At 39.0% G+C, this 18,724-nt stretch overlaps 1 protein-coding gene and 2 long non-coding RNA genes across 13 annotated transcripts in view; 2 read left to right on the top strand and 1 right to left on the bottom strand.

Annotated features, from left to right (window-relative positions):
- LOC102151261 overlaps positions 1–2,629 on the bottom strand; it is a 67,786-nt gene extending 65,157 nt beyond the window's left edge. For all 3 annotated transcript variants that reach the window (XR_005358062.1, XR_005358063.1, XR_005358061.1), the window contains exon 1: positions 2,487–2,629. This is a non-coding gene — a long non-coding RNA (uncharacterized LOC102151261). The remainder of the gene's footprint in view (positions 1–2,486) is intronic.
- The window catches only part of NRG3 (neuregulin 3), a 1,041,408-nt gene that overhangs the window by 852,574 nt on the left and 170,110 nt on the right, over positions 1–18,724 (top strand). The gene's annotated exons all lie outside the window — the stretch shown is intronic.
- Positions 2,726–18,724, top strand: part of LOC100855646 — a 47,896-nt gene continuing 31,897 nt past the window's right edge. Inside the window, exon 1 of one of the 3 annotated variants that reach the window (XR_005358065.1) lies at positions 2,726–2,854. This is a non-coding gene — a long non-coding RNA (uncharacterized LOC100855646). The remainder of the gene's footprint in view (positions 2,855–18,724) is intronic. The other 2 variants (XR_005358066.1, XR_005358067.1) reach the window with 2 other exon arrangements.

The raw sequence follows: 18,724 nt of genomic DNA on the forward strand, positions 1-18,724 counted from the left end.
TGCTGTGACCTTGAGCAAATCACTTAAACCATCTACTCTTCCATTTCCTTAACTATAAAATAGAGGCAATAATATATTGCCCCAGAGTTGTGGTGAGAATTAAATGAGATAAATGGTACAAAAGCATTTACCCCAGGGGTGCCTCGGTGGCTTGGTCAGTTGAAAGACCATCTCTTGATTTTGGATCAGGTCATGATCTCAGGGTCATGACATTGACTCCTGCATAGGGCTCCTTGCTCAGTGGGGAGTCTACTTGAGATTATCTCTCTCCCTCTCCCTTTGCCCCTCCTCCCACGTGATCTCTCTCTCTCTCTCTCTCTCTCTAATAAGTAAATAAATCTTGAAAAAAATAAAAACATTTACTCCAATATTTTGAACACTGTAGGTGCACAGTGAATACTAGTGACACGATTATAACTATTATTGCTGTAATCACATCTGGGAAAATCATTTCTTCTCTCCAAGCCTCAGATTCCTCTCTTTTAAAGTGAGGCTTAAATGAGAAAACACATGTGAAATTTTGCCACAACCCACAGCCCTGATAAATGTGAATAACTTTCTCAATCCTCTTTTACCCAGACACCCTTTTATTACCAAGTAACTGCCCTTTGCTGGGTTTGGGACTATGGACAGTCAATACTGACCGTGTTTCCAAGAGCCCCGGTGCCTAAGTATGGTCTGTCAGTTTTTTTGGGGGGAAGACATACATCATCTAGTTTACCTTGCCTGATCAAAATAAATTGTCACATGTGGGATATTAGGCATCAGTTGGCTTCCTGCTTTAGGAAACATGCTGCCTTACTTATCAGGGTTAGAGCACCCAGGTATATTGAAGTCAGTCATACAACTTTTCATCAGCTCGTCTGAGAACTCATTGTTTTGATCTAGTCAGTGCTCTTCCAGATGTAATGTGCACACAAATCCCCTGATGATCTTCTGAAAATGAAGCTTCCGTTCCAGGAGGTCTGGGTCAAGGCCAGAGGTTCTGAATTTCGCAGGTCCCCGGTGGTGACAGTGCCACATAATCACTTGTTGAGCAGACAGTCTCGGAGTCCTTACACGTGTTTGGTGGGTAGTTAATGAGCTCACACCCTATTTAGATGATTGCTTTGACTGGCAGAAATTAGCAGACATTCCATTCACGTCATGTATTCTCCACGCTAAGCTCTGCGTTCCTTTTGCAACACCTCTTCCTTGTAGGTGAAGACAAAGGAATATTACTTCTGTGCCACATTCTCTGTGAACGTTCCCTGGCTCACCTCCCTTCCAAAACAGCACATCCTTTCATTCAGTGCACTCCTAGGTGCGGGGCATGTACCTAAGTTTAATGATTATCCTTTTCTTTTGTATTTTTTTCCTCTATTTTACATTCTTGATGATAATAGAGCATCATGAGGGAACTCTATATTCAGTTCCCAGCACCTCGTGCCGTCTTGGCAGATGCTAGATGCTCAAAAAGCTCAGGAGGCCAAGAGTATACAGTAAAACAAGCAGCATCAGTTGGATGCAGACCAACTTGAGTTTGAATTCTTGCTCCCCTGCAATCAATCGAGAGTTAAACAAGTAGCTTAGCTTTTCTTCACCTATAAAAATTAAGATGTTTCACCTGACTCTATAAAGCTGCTGTGAGGATTATACAATAATATCTGTGTGGCATGTTGCTCCAGCCCCTGAGGGAGTAGCCAGGAAACGTTAATATTGTGGTTTATTATTATTACTAACATTACTGGATTTTTTTGAGAATTACCTCAAATAATATAAAATATTAGAATGCAGTTCTTTCCCTTCTATTTTAGAGTGGATGAATTCATGGTATATTGATTTTCCTGTAGTCTTATAGCATTCAGTTTTGTTATTGGGACTCTCAAATGTTCATAGAATAAGGTCTATCTAAATAAATGTAAAACAAAATGTACAATATAGCCTATTATCATTCATTTCACATGTTAGGCCCTTGAAAGATGCTTTTGAACTAGGTCATGAGAAAACTTCCTTCAAGCAATATTTCTTACGTTTAAACAACTTCGTGACCAAGAGGGTTTGGAGTTCCCAAGGTCAATCATTTGCTAACATACTTACTTAATTTGCAAACTGGGATACATCGTTTGCTGTGGCTCTCGTGTTCCTTTTCACTGCTGTTTTTATACCCCAATCCCCTCTGATCCATCTGGCCAAGAACTTGCCTGAGATGTTCTCTCCCTCCTGGTGCCTCACTCTTTACAGCAGAGATAAATGGATTAAGAACATGAAATAATTGAAGCACATCAAGTGGAGAAGACAATCACTTTCCATAGAGCTGCCTGCATTGATTGCAATTTGAATGCATGATGACTTCTTTCCCGGGAGTGTGAAGAAGAAATCGTTCATAAAACACCCAGGAAGTCTCTCAAGGAAACTAATTAATGGCATTATTATCTTAAGCACAGCAAAGATTATTGAAAAGTTTCCTGTGACTCAAAATACTTTAGAAAACAAATTATGATTACCTTGGATACTGCGCCTTAATGAATCTTCTACTGATTTCCTGTATGTTTACAGAGAGGTTTCGGGCTTTATTTTCAACTATTTACACAGCATTTGGAGAAGAGGGCTTCGTAGGCACTGGAAAGAGAAAGTCATTTTCTGCAATTGCGTGTCATAAAGAACCAAGAACTTGGAACGCAGGGGAAAAAAATAGAGTCCCATTTCCATGTCCTGCCGTACTTGTAGCATTTCCCTAGAATATATAAACTAGAAGTTAGTGAGCTGAATGGAAGGGTGATGAGCATATCCAGGTGTGCTAGGCTACGCCACAGTTTTTACGACAGCGGTTACACCAATCGACATTTCACTTGCTTTGTGTCCTTAACAACAGGTTGGTATTTTGTACTTTTCAATTTTGCCACCTTTACATAGACGCATGTATCTTTTCTTGGACATAATTTAAAATTCCTTCACCATATTTTTTTATGTGTTATGACCATTTGGACCCCCACCCCACCCCTCTATCAGTGCTTCTCAAACCTTGTGCCCAACTTTCTCTTTGGTTGCCAGCCTTTTCCACATTGATCAAGAATACTTCTTTATATTTTCAGAATACTTGCTCTGTGTGTATGTGGAGTGTGTGTGTGTTGGGAACATCTTCCCCCTCTACAATTTGTACTTTCACTTGGTTTATGATGCTTTTTGATGAATCAATATTAATTCTGGATTTTAGTGTAAATTTTACCTATGTTTAGTTTATTTAATTTATTTGTGTGTGTGTGTCTCATCTAAGAAATGAATCTCTACCATGAATTTCTTTTTTTTTTTTGACATTTTTTTAATTTATTTATGATAGTCATACAGAGAGAGAGAGAGAGGCAGAGACACAACAGGCAGAGGGAGAAGCAGGCTCCATGCACCGGGAGCCTGATGTGGGATTCGATCCCGGGTCTCCAGGATCGCGCCCTGGGCCAAAGGCAGGCGCCAAACCGCTGCGCCACCCAGGGATCCCCTGAATTTCTTAAAATATACTCCTATATGACTTCCAAAAATTGTATGTCTTTGTTTTTCACATTTAGATCTTTCATCTATCGTAAATTGAATTTTGTTTTACTGGTGTATCAAGCAGATTCAGCTAGGAGACAGACCTCACCAGTTTTGTTTTGTTTTGTTTTGTTTTTTTGAGTAATTTAATATAAAGAACGGTTAGCAGATGTAAACTATATAGTGTATGTAATTATGTAACTAGAAAGACAACACACACACACACACACACACACACACACACAAAGCGCCTTGAATTCTTACAGAGGTAGCCACTGCAGGGAGCAGCTATCATAGGTACATTTGGCTGTGTGATTGGGGAAACAGGGAGAGTGACATTAGTGACACATATTAGCACACAGGAGGGGACTCATGTGTTGAAACTCAGGCATCTAAGGAGGGGGTGCATCTCTGTTGGTTCTGAGATCTCTGAGCTCAGACGAGGGGCACTGGCCAGCTGGAACCATGTTTCTGAGAGTGTGGTGAAGTCTTGCAAGTACGGAAAAACTAGGGACTGTATTTAACTGCTGCTATGGGCAGGCGCTGCCTCTGCCTGTTGACACTCACAGGACCAGAAAGCCAACCAGAAGCCAACAAGAAGCCATAATTTGGAGGAGCTGCTACAAAGCCTCCCAAACTTCTATCTCCATTTCCCCCAGTTTAGTGAGACCATCACACTTGGCTTGGGAGCCACTGTGGTCAGGAACCCATTTCCAGAGCAAAAGCCGGAGGAGTCAAAGGGCTCCCTCACCTCTTTTGATTCCCACTCACTTTTAAGCTGTCTGTGATCACAGTTCCACACTGCTGGGTTCCCAGCATCTGCAGACTTATTGCTAGTTGTATACAGTTCCCAGCATCTGCAAAGAGTTATTGCTAGTTGTATACAACAAGGAGGGTGGGTCAGTCCATTAGTCTAACACTCTGAAAGCCAAGGGGCTTACATCTTTGTTTCTCTTCAGTTTTCATTCCTCTGATAATAAAAATCATTTATAAATCATTGTTGTATTTATTTAGGGGGTGCAATTTCTTGACATATTTTTGTTCTATATTTAAATTTTTACCTTAAAGTGAAATGGCGTGTTTATAGTTTGCTAGCAAGGTTTTGCTGGGGACAAACTTGCTTGTCTAGATGTGTCTCTATTTGCCTCATTCTTAAAAGATCATTTTACTGGATATAAGATTCTAGCCAGGCATCTCCTTTCGTTAGCACAATAAAGATACCCTGATTTCTTCTGACACTGTTATTAGTCTGTTATTTCTTTGTAGGTAAACAGCCTTTTAAACTGATTTTAATATTTTTGTTTCCATTTTTGAAATTCTGGAGTTTCACTGTAATTAATCTTACACACATTTCTTTATTCTCTGCTTGGAATTCTCTGACATCTCAAATCTGTGTTTACTTCATCCTTTCTGGAATTCTCATCCATTATGTCTTCAAATGTTGCACTATTCCATTCCTTTTCTTTTCTCTTTTGGAAACTTTAAATGTGTATCAGATCCTCTTGGTCCTCTGTGTCTCTTAATTATTTTATTTTTTCACTTTTCTCCTGTTATTTGATCTCTGCTGCCTTCTGGAGAGATTATTTATTATTAGTTCAAGTTTACTTTATATCTCTCTAGTTATTTCTAATTGGGTATTTCTACTCAATTTTTATCTTAATGTTTTTTAAATTGAAGCTATTATCTTTTTTTCTGAATCTAGTAGGTTGTATTTTACCATGCCATATGACAGATAGGTACTTTCTAGCTTGACATTTTTCTTTTTCTTAAAACATAGTAAGCTGCGTTGAAAACCATATCTGATATAGGGAGAATTTTGGTTTTCACTGTTCATTCTTGTTCTTGGAGACTTATTTTCTTAGGTACCTCATTGTTTGATATTTTGTGCTGGTGATTTTCCTTGAAAATTAATGGTATGTATCTTTTTGAGGCCTTGGAAAAAAATACTTTTCTTCTTCATTTGCCTATCTTAATGCCTGGGAGTATTAAGTGCCTGGAAATTCATAAATACATGTCCTAAGAATCCTTCGGCCACTCAGGTGGATTTGAACTATATGATCTACAAGAAAAGGATTTGAGATTATGACTTTCCTAGGACTTTTATTTTCTCCTTTGCTAATCAGCACCACTGTAGTTTTTCTTGTTATTTCCTGACAGTGGGAATGATATTTTTCTTGTTTTGTTTTTTACCTTTTTCTCAAATTCGTAGCAACTTAGATCTAACTTTCTTACGTGGAGACAGCACTTAAGAGTCCTAATCTTGGGTGGGTCTTGGCTATCCAGGCCAAAGTTCAATTTTGCTGTGATTGGTCAAATTCATTATGGCAGAAGTCGCTTTGGTCTTCTGTTTATCATTTTATATAATCTCCTTTATTAGATACTGGCCTGATAACTTCCTGTTATCATTTCCATTCTTCAGTGCTTCTAAAAAAGGATTTTAAAAAATATATCTCAATTTAATATAAATACTTTACTCTAATATTATCAATGAGAGAGTTGGTCCAAATTGTATAGCTCACAATAACCCCCGAAAGAGAGGTTCCCTAGATAAATTTTCATGTGATAAGGCATCTCCTTTAAGAGCTATACCTTTGTACTTTTGACAAATAAATTATTTTTAGTTGGCATCTCTTGCTATAGATAGCTTTCAACACATTGCTATTTTAATGACTGTGGGTAAATAATTTTGTTAAAATTTCCTTTGAAGCTCTCTATTTCTCAGGATGCTTGTATCAACATCTTAGTATGCAAATAGATTTCTTTCCAAACAGATAATAAATATTGTTTTCTTTTCCTCCTTAAACTTTGGCTTTAGGAGATGGCTCCTGTGTTATGTGAAAACTCAAATTGGTGTTTAAATTAACTCTGTAAAGCAGATGAACATGGAAGCACAAGTAATAAGAGTATGATAATAAACTTAGATCATTTAGATCTGTTTTCCTACAGGAGAAGGCCCAGGCCTCATCTATTCTTGAAAGGTTAGCCATTCAGTGTCAGGCATGAGGTTAATGGCAATTTTCAGTTTATATGAGAACCTGCATTCCCCAAGATATTCTAAAGTCAATGTACTTATAGAAATGGTTAGAGTTATTGAAGAGGGTCAGAGTTTTAGCCTCTAAGCCCACTATTATATATAGCCTGTAGTCATCAACAGCATCCTGTTTAATTTTGTCTTCTTCCATAGGTTGAGAGAGATGATGATATTAGAGATGATGTCAAGGGTGAATTTAACAGCACTTAAATAAGCCCAGACAATGGAGTACCTACCTATAGGGTTTTATGAGGAGGGGTTAGTGTAAACTACCTGCTGCTATCTAAGCTAAACTCCGACTGGTGAGTCCTCGAAAAACAAAAAATACTGAATCTTTGCCTTCATGGTTTTACTTTCATTCTACTGGGGAAAGGCAATAAACTAATAGGTAATATATAAAATATAACTAGATTCATGAGCACTATGGATAAAATAACAAGAAACTGCAAGAGGATAACAAACAGGGGTTCCAGCGAAGACTCACATATGTGATGAAATATAGGCCAAGATGCAAGCATGAGACAGAGCAGCAACATGGAGAACCTGGGAAGCTGATGTGAAAAAGAGATGAGCCTGTCCTAGGAATGGCCTGAAGGGAAATGTAGTTGGAGGATGATGAGGGAGAAGCAAATTGGCTTGAAGGAGAGATTTTTCCATTGCTAGGTCCCATAGATCCTTTCAGATCCTGGTATGAAATCTGTTGGAAGGTGCACAGGTATCTGGAGAACAGAAGCAAAAACATCGATAAAAACCTAATAGAGTATGAAAAACAGGGCTGGTCTCCATGGAGATGCATCTGGTGAGCTTATGACTTGAGTGCATTGCTCAAGCTCCTTGGGCCTCATGACCTTCCTCTAAAATTACAGACATTGCTCTGTAATCTCTAAATAAACTTTTAGACTGAAGACTCTGAATTCAGTGAACTGTATGCCAGTGTGCACAGGCCTGTCCCAGTGACTTCTGAGATTGGGTCAAATGTTTTAATATGTTGCTGCTATTGCTAAAGACTTTTATTCTCCAATATGTCATGGATTATCCATCCAGTCAGAATAAGGAGAAAAGCTGGATCCTGGGGAAATTTTTTCATAATCTAATTATTAATAACTTCTTCGGTGATTCTTAAAAACATTTAAAAAATCAAACTTTTGTCATTTGTTTGTTTGCTAGAGAACTATTTATTTTATTTTACAGAAAGACTGGTTGGGTGGGTCTTGTTATGTCCTTCAAAAGGCTGGTAGCATCACAGGAAAATATCATATGGGCCCTTCAAGTTGTCATGAGAACCAAGAAGTTTGAGACCTTTTCACAAAGGCTCATTGCCATTTCCTTTTATAAACATGATTTATAAGCATTTCTAATGATGACAGTCAAGGCCTGGAATTCTGCCAGGTTGTCTGAATATTTGAACAAAACACCATTATTTTTTATTTATATAACTTGTATTGGGTTATATAATTGAATCTTTGTTTAGTTTTTTTTCTATTTTTATAAAAAAATTTGTACTGGAGACCAAAAAAAAAAAAAAAAAAAAAAAAAAAAAATCCTGAGCTTATTCCCACATTACACTTTAGCAAAGGATGGATGATGTCGTGGACAATAGATAGCCTTCTCCTGAGGGACCTAAAATTACTAATAAAAGAATTGCAGCTAAAAGAGGCCCCACTTACATTCAAATCTGATAATTAAGACTCTTCAAAACACTTCTTCCTAGAGAAGGCATTAATTTCAGGCTGTTGTTGCTTCACATTTTGGGGATGGACGGTTTTTGGGGTGGTTGTGTGCCACTGATACTTAAATCCAGAGCCGCTAAAGAGGAGGAAAAAGGAGAATAATTAAGAAATGGCAACTGGAAATCTAGATACAAATGATTAACTGGTAGTCTGATCGGGGTGCTGGAACCAGAGCACAAAACTGGACAAGTTTCATGTTCTTCCCTAGTTGGATCGTAAGGGTTTCTGATACAGTCTGTGGTAGAAAGATTTAATGCATCAGGTCAAGAACCTCTAAGGCACTATTTGCTTCTAACCTAGTCGGTTCCTACTTGGCATACATTCTAATCATTTCATTTATGAAACATTTCTACTCATTTTCTACATACACTTGAAAGACTCAGACTTCCACTTTACTTCATCCCTTCCCCGCTTTAATTTGATGGAATTTTAGCTCTCCAGAACATTGTTTGCTACCAAGGCCCTAATTGGTTGTTGGACAAAAATGTCAACAGGAGGAAGTCACCATCTCAAAATGAGCTTTAGCCTCTTGTTTTCAAATGTTTGTGATACCTTACAAACCACTTGTAAAGCACATAAAAAGAGAAATGTTACAAAGACAAAACAATGTCTATATATATATATTTTTTTTACTTCTTTAGGGTAACATCTTGGCCTATTTATTTTCATTACACTTGATATATAATTACATTTTCAATAACATCAATTTGAACAAATAAAGTTTCAAGCCTCAGTAATGGGAGCTGACAGTTAATTGTGCCTGGAGATTTACTAACATCATCTTAAAACCTTAAACAGGATGAGCAGTGTCTACATAACTAATGCTCAGAGGTTGCCACCCATTCAAGTGACATAATTGAGGATTTGAACACAAATCTGTGCGACTACACTGTAGTTTTCTCTACCTTTGGAACTTGAAGTGTAGTTTAAGGCTAGCAACATCAGTGTTTAATAGAGATGCAGAATCTCGAGGACCACGCCACTCAAACTACATCAGAATCCTTATTTTAACAAGATCCCTGATGAATCCTACACATATTAAAGACTGAGAAGTACTGATTTATATATCAAAATATGCCTCCAAAACGAGGTGGGCTTCTTTTCTTATTTCCTATTTCTTTTCTTTTACGATCGCAAAGACAATCATGTGGCGTACTTTAAACAAATCATCTTTATTTCACAAATTTGTTTTAATTTCTACACAAAAGACATCTAATTTTTTATAGGAATAGTCTGGGATCTCATAGCACTTTTCAGATTCTTTTTCTTTCTTTACTGAAATAATCTCCTCTCTCAGACCATCCTTTTCTTCATGTCCTAACATCCATTACAAGTTTCTTCCAGCAAATGGACTCCGTTTATTATAAGGTGACAATGCAGCTGGTGTCTTCCTGTTTGTATTAGTGATGGAAGAACATTCATGGGCTACTTTAGAGATCCTGCACATACCTTCAATCCATCATTTGCGTACCTTGAGTAATTGCTTTTATACCTACCCTTTGAGCATGATTATATGTGCATGTGTAGTGGGGATAAAAGCACGGTATCAACTGGTTATTTTGAATAAATATATTAGAGTTTCTCTTCATTTTGGTGGTTTCTAATTTGTAAAACACACTTTCTATTTATACCACTGACACTGTATCACAAAGTTAGCTCTGAGTGCTACAAGACCACTTTGGGAGTATTTTACTGAATATCCCAGGAAACAAATATCTGTATTTACTTAAATCCAGTAAAGAAACTGACTCGTTCCACTTTGCCATTATGAATTATTTATTTGGTGGCCCACATGGCACTATATAATTAAATATATGTGTGTATGTGTGTGCATATATATATATTTCTGTTTCAATTTATGATGTTGTTAGGACAATTTAGATGTGTCTTCTTTCACAAATGACTATATATGTGGTTTTATTTTTTAAGATAATATTTTTTAAGAAAAAATATTTAAATTAATATTTTTAAGAAAATGTTAAAAATTGAACTACTTTCCTTTTCTCAGAAATGCTTTATTAGCTTTTCTGCAGCAAAACCTTCACTTACCTGTGATTAATAAATTACATATGCTTTCATTTAAAAGACTTAAGCCAGAATTTAGAGAACTAAGGTTATCTCAAAATTATCACTTCATCCATTCAATAGATATTTGTTGATTGTTTCAATTTTTTTTAATGTCTGGTCTTGTGATACAATGATAAAAAAATATGGTTCCTGCCCCCATGTCATTGACCAGACTATAGTGAGACAGACATATAAACACTACATTATGACATGGGGAGTAAGTGCTACAGTGATTTCTGCTTCACAGTATAGATATGATTTGGCTTGAGATCTGAGGGATAATGGCAGATAAGTGGGCTTGGTTGTGAAGGCAAGTAGATGAGGAATGATGGTTTATGACTGGAGCAGTAATGAGAAGAAGCAATGGTAGGATGAACAGCAGGACCAGCTGGTTGAGGTCAGTTCAAGATAATATACACCATGCAAAGAAGGAACAAGCCATGGTAAGACATCAAAGAACCTCCGTCCTTAATATTCAGTATTTTTCAGTACTCACCATGTGATGAGCATTGTACTAATGATTGTATATATAGTCTGTAACTTTATTTTTCAATTTTATATGTGAGGGAGGATAATGGTGAATCTCACAGTGCATTACACAAAATATAATATCTGAGATGTGATCCCAAGATTTGCTATTCCTGATACTTCTTCCTTTTTTTTTTTTTAAAGATTTTTCATCTATTTATTTGAGATAGAGTACATAAGCAGGGGGAGGAGTAGAAGGAGAGGGACAAGCAGACTTCCCACTGAACAGGGACCCCAATGACACAGGGCTCAATCCCAGGGTCTGGGCATCATGACCTGAGCTGAAGGCAGACACCCAACTGACTGAGCCACCCAGGTGTCCCCCCTTCTTTTTAAATATGCAATATATCATTTGTTCAAAGGATACAAATTATAAATATGGAAAATATGACAAAAAAAGCAATAGCTTGTTCTCACCTCCTCAGTATAACAAATTAGGACATTAGTAACACTATGGAGGTCACCTTTGTGCCCCCCTGAACACTAAATGCTCTCCAGGAGTAAGTAATATTCTTAAATCTGTGCCTGTCTCCACAGTATGTCTTTATTTATTTCATTTCATTTCATTTTATTGAACTAAGAACACTTAACATGAGATTTACCCTCAACAAATTTTTAAGTGCATAGTCAGTAGTGTGGATCATAGGTACTATATTGCACAGTCTAGATTTCTAGAATTTACTCATCTTGCATAATGGAACTTTATGCCTGTTGACTAGCACCTCTCCATTTCAGAAACTTACTTAAATAGTATAATACTGAACATGTATTTTGGTGACTTTTAAAAATTCAATCCTGGGATCCCTGGGTGGCGCAGCGGTTTGGCGCCTGACTTTGGCCCAGGGCGCGATCCTGGAGACCCGGGATCAAATCCCACGTCGGGCTCCCGGTGCATGGAGCCTGCTTCTCCCTCTGCCTATGTCTCTGCCTCTCTCTCTCTCTCTCTGTGTGACTATCATAAATAAATAAAAATAAAAAAAAAATAAAAAAACAATAAAACTTCAATCCTATATTAATGAGACTTTTCTCTGTTGATGAATGTAGCTGGAGAGAATTTGCTTTCCCAGTCCATATATGTTTTAACCTTATAATGGCTTTTGGGTGTTTCTAAATTATTATTTTTACTGTCAGTGCTATGATAAAATTTTTATCTATGTCTCCACATGCACTTGTGTAAAATATTGACTACATCTAGGATGTTATTTCTGGGTTGTGGGAAATGTTCGTATTTAATTTTAAAAGATAATACTAAATACTTTTTCAAATTGGTTTCACTGATTTACACTCCCACCCCTACCATCTGCTTTCCATGACCTTGTCAATAAGTACTTCTTTAAAAAAATTTGGGCTAATCTCATGGGTTGTAAATGGCATTTCAAAAATCCAATTACTAGGCAGTTGTTTTTTTTTTTTCTTATAACATATTGACTTTTATATTTTCTCTGTGAAAGGCCCAGTTGAGCTTTTACAAGTTTTTCTTATTGATTTATAGGTGGTCTTTTCATATTCTGGATGCTAATTCTTTTGTCAATTGTGTGTATCGCAAATTATCTTCCCAGTTTACGGCTTATTTTATTGATTGTTTTTGATAAACAGAAGTTTGTAATTGTACTGTGGTTAGAGTTATTGGGCTCTGTCTCTATTCGATGTGTATTTTGTGTCTTGTTTACGGAAAGTAACCTCAGCTTGAGTTAATGGATATGTTCTGCTCTATTTTCTTTGCAAAGTCTTAAGGATCTGCTTTTTAGATTTAAGTATCAAATCCATTTGGAATTGACTTTCGTGAATGAGTGTGTATTGGAATTCCAACAATGTTTTTCTCTGTGTGGTTATTTTGGAAAAACTTTAGGCATATATATTACATGAGTCCATTTTTGCCTGAGGATGGACTTTCTTAATATTTGATTAAAGACAGATCAGTATGATTCCAGTGAAAGATATTGAGGACTTGAATTAGGAGAGTGGACAGGGAGATATAAAGATATTTTGGAGCCTGGGCACCTCGGTGGTTCTTTTTATTTATTTATTTATTTATTTATTTATTTATTTATTTATGATAGTCGGAGATCGAGAGAGAGAGGCAGAGACACAGGCAGAGGGAGAAGCAGGCTCCATGCACTGGGAGCCGACGTGGGATTTGATCCCGGGTCTCCAGGATCGCGCCCTGGGCCAAAGGCAGGCGCCAAACCGCTGCGCCACCCAGGGATCCCCACCTCGGTGGTTCTATTGATTAAGCATCCAACTCTTGATCTCAGCCCAGGTCTTAATCTCAGAGTTGTGAGTTCAAGCCTGGCAAGAAAGAAAGAAAGAAAGAAAGAAAGAAGAAGAAAAAGAAAAAAGAAGAAAGAAAGAAAAAAGAAAAGAAAGAACGAAAGAAGACTAACAGAACGAAATAACTCCGCTCCTCCCCCTCCTGCCTTCGTCCTTAGTACCTTTTCCTGCCTCCTCCGTCCTTCTTCTCCTCCTCTCCTCCTTCGTCTCCCTCCCTCCCTCCCTCTCCCTCCCCTCCCTCCCTCCCTCCCCCCTCTCCCTTCCCCCCCTCCTCTCATCTCCTTACATGCCTTCCCTTCCTTCCTTCCTGCCGTCCTTCATTCCTTCCTTCCTTCCGCCCATCCCTCCATCCCTCCCTCCCACTCCCTACGCCCTCCCTCCCTCTCCATCCCTCCTCCCTCCCTCCTCCCTCCCTCCCTCCATCCCTCTCCCTCAGCCCTCCCTCCCTCCCTGCCCCCTCCCCTTCCTTCCTTCCTTCCTTCCCGTCCTTCCTTCCGTCCTTCCTTCCGTCCGTCCTTCCGTCCCTCCTCTCTCCTCCCTCCTGCCCTCCCTCCCTCCTCTCCATCCCTCCTCCGCCTCCCTCCCTCCAGCCCCTCCTCCCTCACCCTCCCATCACTCCCTCCCTCCCCTCCCTCCCTCCCTCACCTCCTCCTCCCTTCTCGCTTTCTTTCTTTCCTTTCTTTCGTCTCCTGGCCTTACTGCCTTCCTTCCTCCTTCTTCCTGTCCTCCCCCCTTCCTCCCTACCTCCCCTTCCTTACTTCCTTCCTTCCTGTTCCGTTCTCCCCTCCACCCGAGAAAGAAAAAGAAATACGTGGGGTGCCTGGGTGGCCCAGTCAGTTAAGCATCTGCCTTTGGCTCAGGTCATGATCCCAGCGTCCTGGAATCAAGCCCCAAGTTGGGCTCCCTGCTCAGTGGGGAGTCTGCTTCTTCCTCTGCCCCAACCCTACTCATGCTCTCTTTCTCTCTCTCTCTTTCTCTCAAGTCAAAAAATAAAACCTTTTTAGAAAAAGATATTTTGGAGCCACAAACAACATGACTTGATATCTGATTTTATTATTGGGCATAAATAACATCTGGATCTTTAGGGGTTTTTAATGAGTTACTAAAATGAAATCCTCTATTGCCCTATCATGGGAGTAGTGTCCTTGAGCATCCTCTGCTTGTACTGCTCTTCCTTTAGACATTTTCACATCCTTCAAGTCTGCTGAAATTCATTTTTATAACTGTGTGCTCCTTCAAGTATCCTTTACAAAATAGCAGTATCATTCTCCTGAGCTTAGATGCGTACAATTACTTGGCAATCTCTAGTTCCTTGTGATTTATTACCCTCTTTGCATGACTATTTTTATAGTGTCTGTATATTTTCACTGGATTATAAGCTCTGTGAAGGAAGAAGTTTCATCTCTTTGTTTACTGCCGTTATCACCAGAAGCTATGCCAGTGTCTCTTAAGTAGTCATAGTCATTGAGTAAACAAATGGGCAGAGAGTAATTACAGTTGGCCCTTAAACAAAATTAGGGAGTTAGGGGTGCCGACACCCATGTAATTGAAAATCCACCTATAACTTTCTATTCCTCAAAAACTTAGTAACTAATTACCTGCTATTGATGGAAGACTTTTGGGTAACAGAAACAGTTGATTAACACATATTTTTTACGTCATATATATTATATACTGTATTCTTACAATAAAGTAAGCCAGAGGAAAGAACATGTCGTTAGAGAAATAGGAAGAGAAAATATACTTACTGTACCATACATATATTTACTGGAGAAAAAATCTGCTTGTAGACTGAATGGTGACTGGAACAGGTAGCAATGGTGGGGTTGGCCCTGGGATGGCCATATTGCCTCAGTAGCAGCAGCCTCTGGACAGGACTGGGGTGGCAACAGCAGCCCCCATCTGTCTGGAGACCCATCACCTCCCCTAGGCCAAGGGTAGCTGCATCCTCATGTGAGTGTGCAGGCATCGGGAGGGCATGGGGCCTGGGCCTGGCTGTGGGGAGCAGTCTGCCCCAGCCCAGGAGGAGCCCAAGGCTTTCAGCCATAAGGACAAACCTTGGAGCCTGATGGGGAGAATTTGGGGGGCTCCCTGTGCAGCACTGTCCCTACTGTCTGAGTGGGGACAGATTTGCTTCAAGTGAGCCTCCTTCCTGCCAGCCCTGGGAAAACACTTGGCCATTCTGTCGTCAAACAGGGCACCTGAAACCCCTGCCTGGCCCCAGCATCCCTGGGGGATGTTGAATGCCTTGGCAATCCTCCCAACGTGCTCAGAAGGCATGACCTCTGTGTCAGTAGCCTTTGGTTTGGTGTCACGCAGACTGGGGTGTTGTAAACAGATGCCTTGCGGATTTTGCTGTCAACTCTTAAAAAAAAATATCTGCACATAAGTGGACCTGGGCATTTCAAACTCGTGTTGTTCAAGGATAAACTCTATATATGCCCATGAAATGTATTCCTCTTTTCAAAAAGAGAGGCTCGTGTGGACCTAATGTTTTTGGAATTTTAACAGGTGTCTGCTTCTCCCACAATGGTAGCATTCTGGTGTAGGTGCAGAGCAAACTGTTGGGCTCAGAGCCATCTTCCTATCATGTCAGTGTAATACTTATAAGACAATTTAAGGATGAAAATGGCAGGCAGAAGGAGCCATTGTGCTTCCCCCCATTTGGCCTGTACGTAGCTGAGTAAGCCTATCCATCATCTTTATTTCACACCGACAGTAAAAGCAATGACCTCTAAATTAACTGAACCTTTAGAGATAAAACAGAATAAAACCGTGAAAATGAATTGGCCTGCATATTGGCACCTGCATAGGTTGAGGCAAACCCTTCCTGTGTGGTCCTCCTTCCTGTACCACAGGGCTGTGTCAGCTGGCAGTCCTCCACCGGGCTGGCTTTGACATGTTCACGGTTAGATTGCCTTGCGTGTCTTCGTCCATGCTCTAGAAAAGGAAACCACGGTAGATGATTCAGGAAGCATGTAAAACAACTTGTGGGCTGGAGCTCGCGTGGTCTTTGGTCACATTAGAGTTTGACAAGGATGTTTCCTCCAATCCATACCTTAGAGACAGAAAAATTAAAAACTGGCTTAGGGGTTGGCATCTACTCTGATATCACAGCTGGCTTAGATGACCCCCAACAACCAAGTATATAGCCACTCTAGACCTGGTTTTTCTCAAATATCTTATGTGAATATGCTTTACCTAGTGATTTTGTAAATCCATTCTGTTTGGTAGCGCTGGGCGAGGGTCTAAGATTTTCCATTTCTCACAAGTTCCCAGTTGATGTTGATATACCTGGCACCTGTGCCACACTTTGGAAAGCAAAAAGCACATAGACTCCTGATCAAAATACTAAATATTATCAACCCGAATTTAAAGATGAAGGTTTTTTTTTTTTAAGACAAAGTATGAGAACAAACTAGATGTCAAAGATGCTAGAGTTCAGAATAAAATCTACTTTGAAACATATATTTTATATGAAATAAAATAAAATGTTGGGATGAGATGTTTTTCTTTTAATCCTGGATTAGATGAAACATCACCAAGAGCGCTTAAAGCTATAGTAAAATGTGGACAAAATAAAAATAAGATCTTTTTTGTACATGGAAAAAAGCAGAACCAACATTGCTAAAAATCAAATCAGAGAACCAAAGGATGAATTTGAAAAACATACTCAGGATACGGAAGACATGTCTCAGATGATAAAGTGAGCATCAGAGTACACGAACAACACCAAACTCAGGACATGGAAATTCTAGGCAAGCCTTCCCAGGAAGAGGTGAAAAATTAAAATCAGTAATTATGTGACAAAAGAAAATCTTCCAACCATAAAGACTTCTAAGGGCAAGAATGCTTACTATATGCAGGTGAAATTACTAAGTAGAAACTAACCTACAGACATCCCCTAGTAAGTTTTTAAATATCAAAGCAAATATAATAAGGTGCTTAACGCTGCTAAGTACAAAAATCATTCATTTTCAGAGAAGGGAAGCCAGACTAGATTCTAATTTCTGCTCTGCAACAGTCAAAACTGGAAGGCAATAAAGAAACATCTATAGAATCATTAGGAAATTCAAATGTAAACCAAGATTTTACATCTGAACACGTTGTCCTCAAATGTAATACAATAGGAAGACACTACTGGTCCTGCAAAGACCCTAGGAATTTATCAGCAAGCACCAATCGCTCAAACCTGTGTTCATACACTAAATGCAGACCACAGAACGAACTTCCAGATCTGAAGTGTGTATGTTGTTTCATGGTTAGTCAATTTGCAGAGGTTAATAAATAAGAATACGACATCCATTATTCATACCCTTTTGTAACCTTCAGCACATCGCATTATAGTTTTATAATTGTTTCCTCATGAGACCTGCCCTCCATAGCATGAGAATCTTGAGAGCAAAGGCATTTATTTGTATTGTCTACTGTAGGCCCTGAAAGTTGTTGCCAATTACATCTGTTGTCTCTTGGGCCATAAACGCATTCAGATCCGTTCTCTTGCCTCCCAGATCTGATCACATTGAGAATTTTTGAGTCATAGAAATAATTAACAGATCCTATTGAGAGTTTCTATATTTCAGGAATCTTTCCCAAACCAAAGTTTAGATTTTACAGCAAATTTGGACAGTGGCGCTCCGAGCTGGGTGTGAAACGTAGCTTCAAATGTACATATGCACAGGTTGTGACAAAAGAGCAGAGCTTCTGAGGGAAATGGCAGCTGGCCCCGTGAGGGACTCCCCGGACCCTAGTCCGCCACCCAGAAGAAGAAACTGGAACTCTGCTCAGGTGGCATGATTTACTCCCAGGAATGCTCTTCTTTTCATGGCAAATCATTGCTCACTATCCTCTACACAGTCTTCTCAGGGTCTCCGTTGATGTAACGCATGCAGTTGTAATGAATGAAAGCATTTCATTCCAAGCACTCATAGCCAAGTGGTTTTCAATTATGTCAACGTGGAGCTTTAAAATTGGTCTTTTCATTGGATAAACTTTGACAAACATACTAATTCATAGAAGATTATGAATTATAATCATACTGAATTACAGAATAGTGAATAAAATGATCGTTCATTAATATATTAAAGAGTAGGACTGGAAATGTATTTGCCTAGGATTAACTTTATAAATAATAGTAATTACTATCATTATTAGGAAATAGTAATATACATTCTAAAAAACTAGAGGCCACATGGGGTGGCTCCTTCCAGAATATTCCTAATGAGGAGGACTGAGAAGCCAAAGTGGAAATTCCTTGATCTTTGTGCTAAATGTTTTGGTGCTTTCTTGTTCTCCCATGATGCCGCTAAAGTCAATGGGGGGAGGCTGCTTTCTGATGCTTGAGAAAACATTTTACCCTCTAATAGCCTGAGAAAGAATTATCCTCTGAGTTTTAGGACCAAAAATTTAGGAATTTTTGGGTTTTTTCATTGTTTTCAATTTCTATTTCATGATAACCCACAATAACACGAATATATTTCCTTAAACTTCACAAAGCAGTATCTTATATATCATTTCCCTTCATTCTTAGCAATAAGCCTGTTTAGATCCCAGTGAACACTTAGGTGCAGGACGATGGTTGGCTGTCTGC

The sequence above is a fragment of the Canis lupus genome, chromosome 4, assembly GCF_011100685.1.
Source record: "Canis lupus familiaris isolate Mischka breed German Shepherd chromosome 4, alternate assembly UU_Cfam_GSD_1.0, whole genome shotgun sequence".
NCBI lineage: Eukaryota > Metazoa > Chordata > Mammalia > Carnivora > Canidae > Canis > Canis lupus.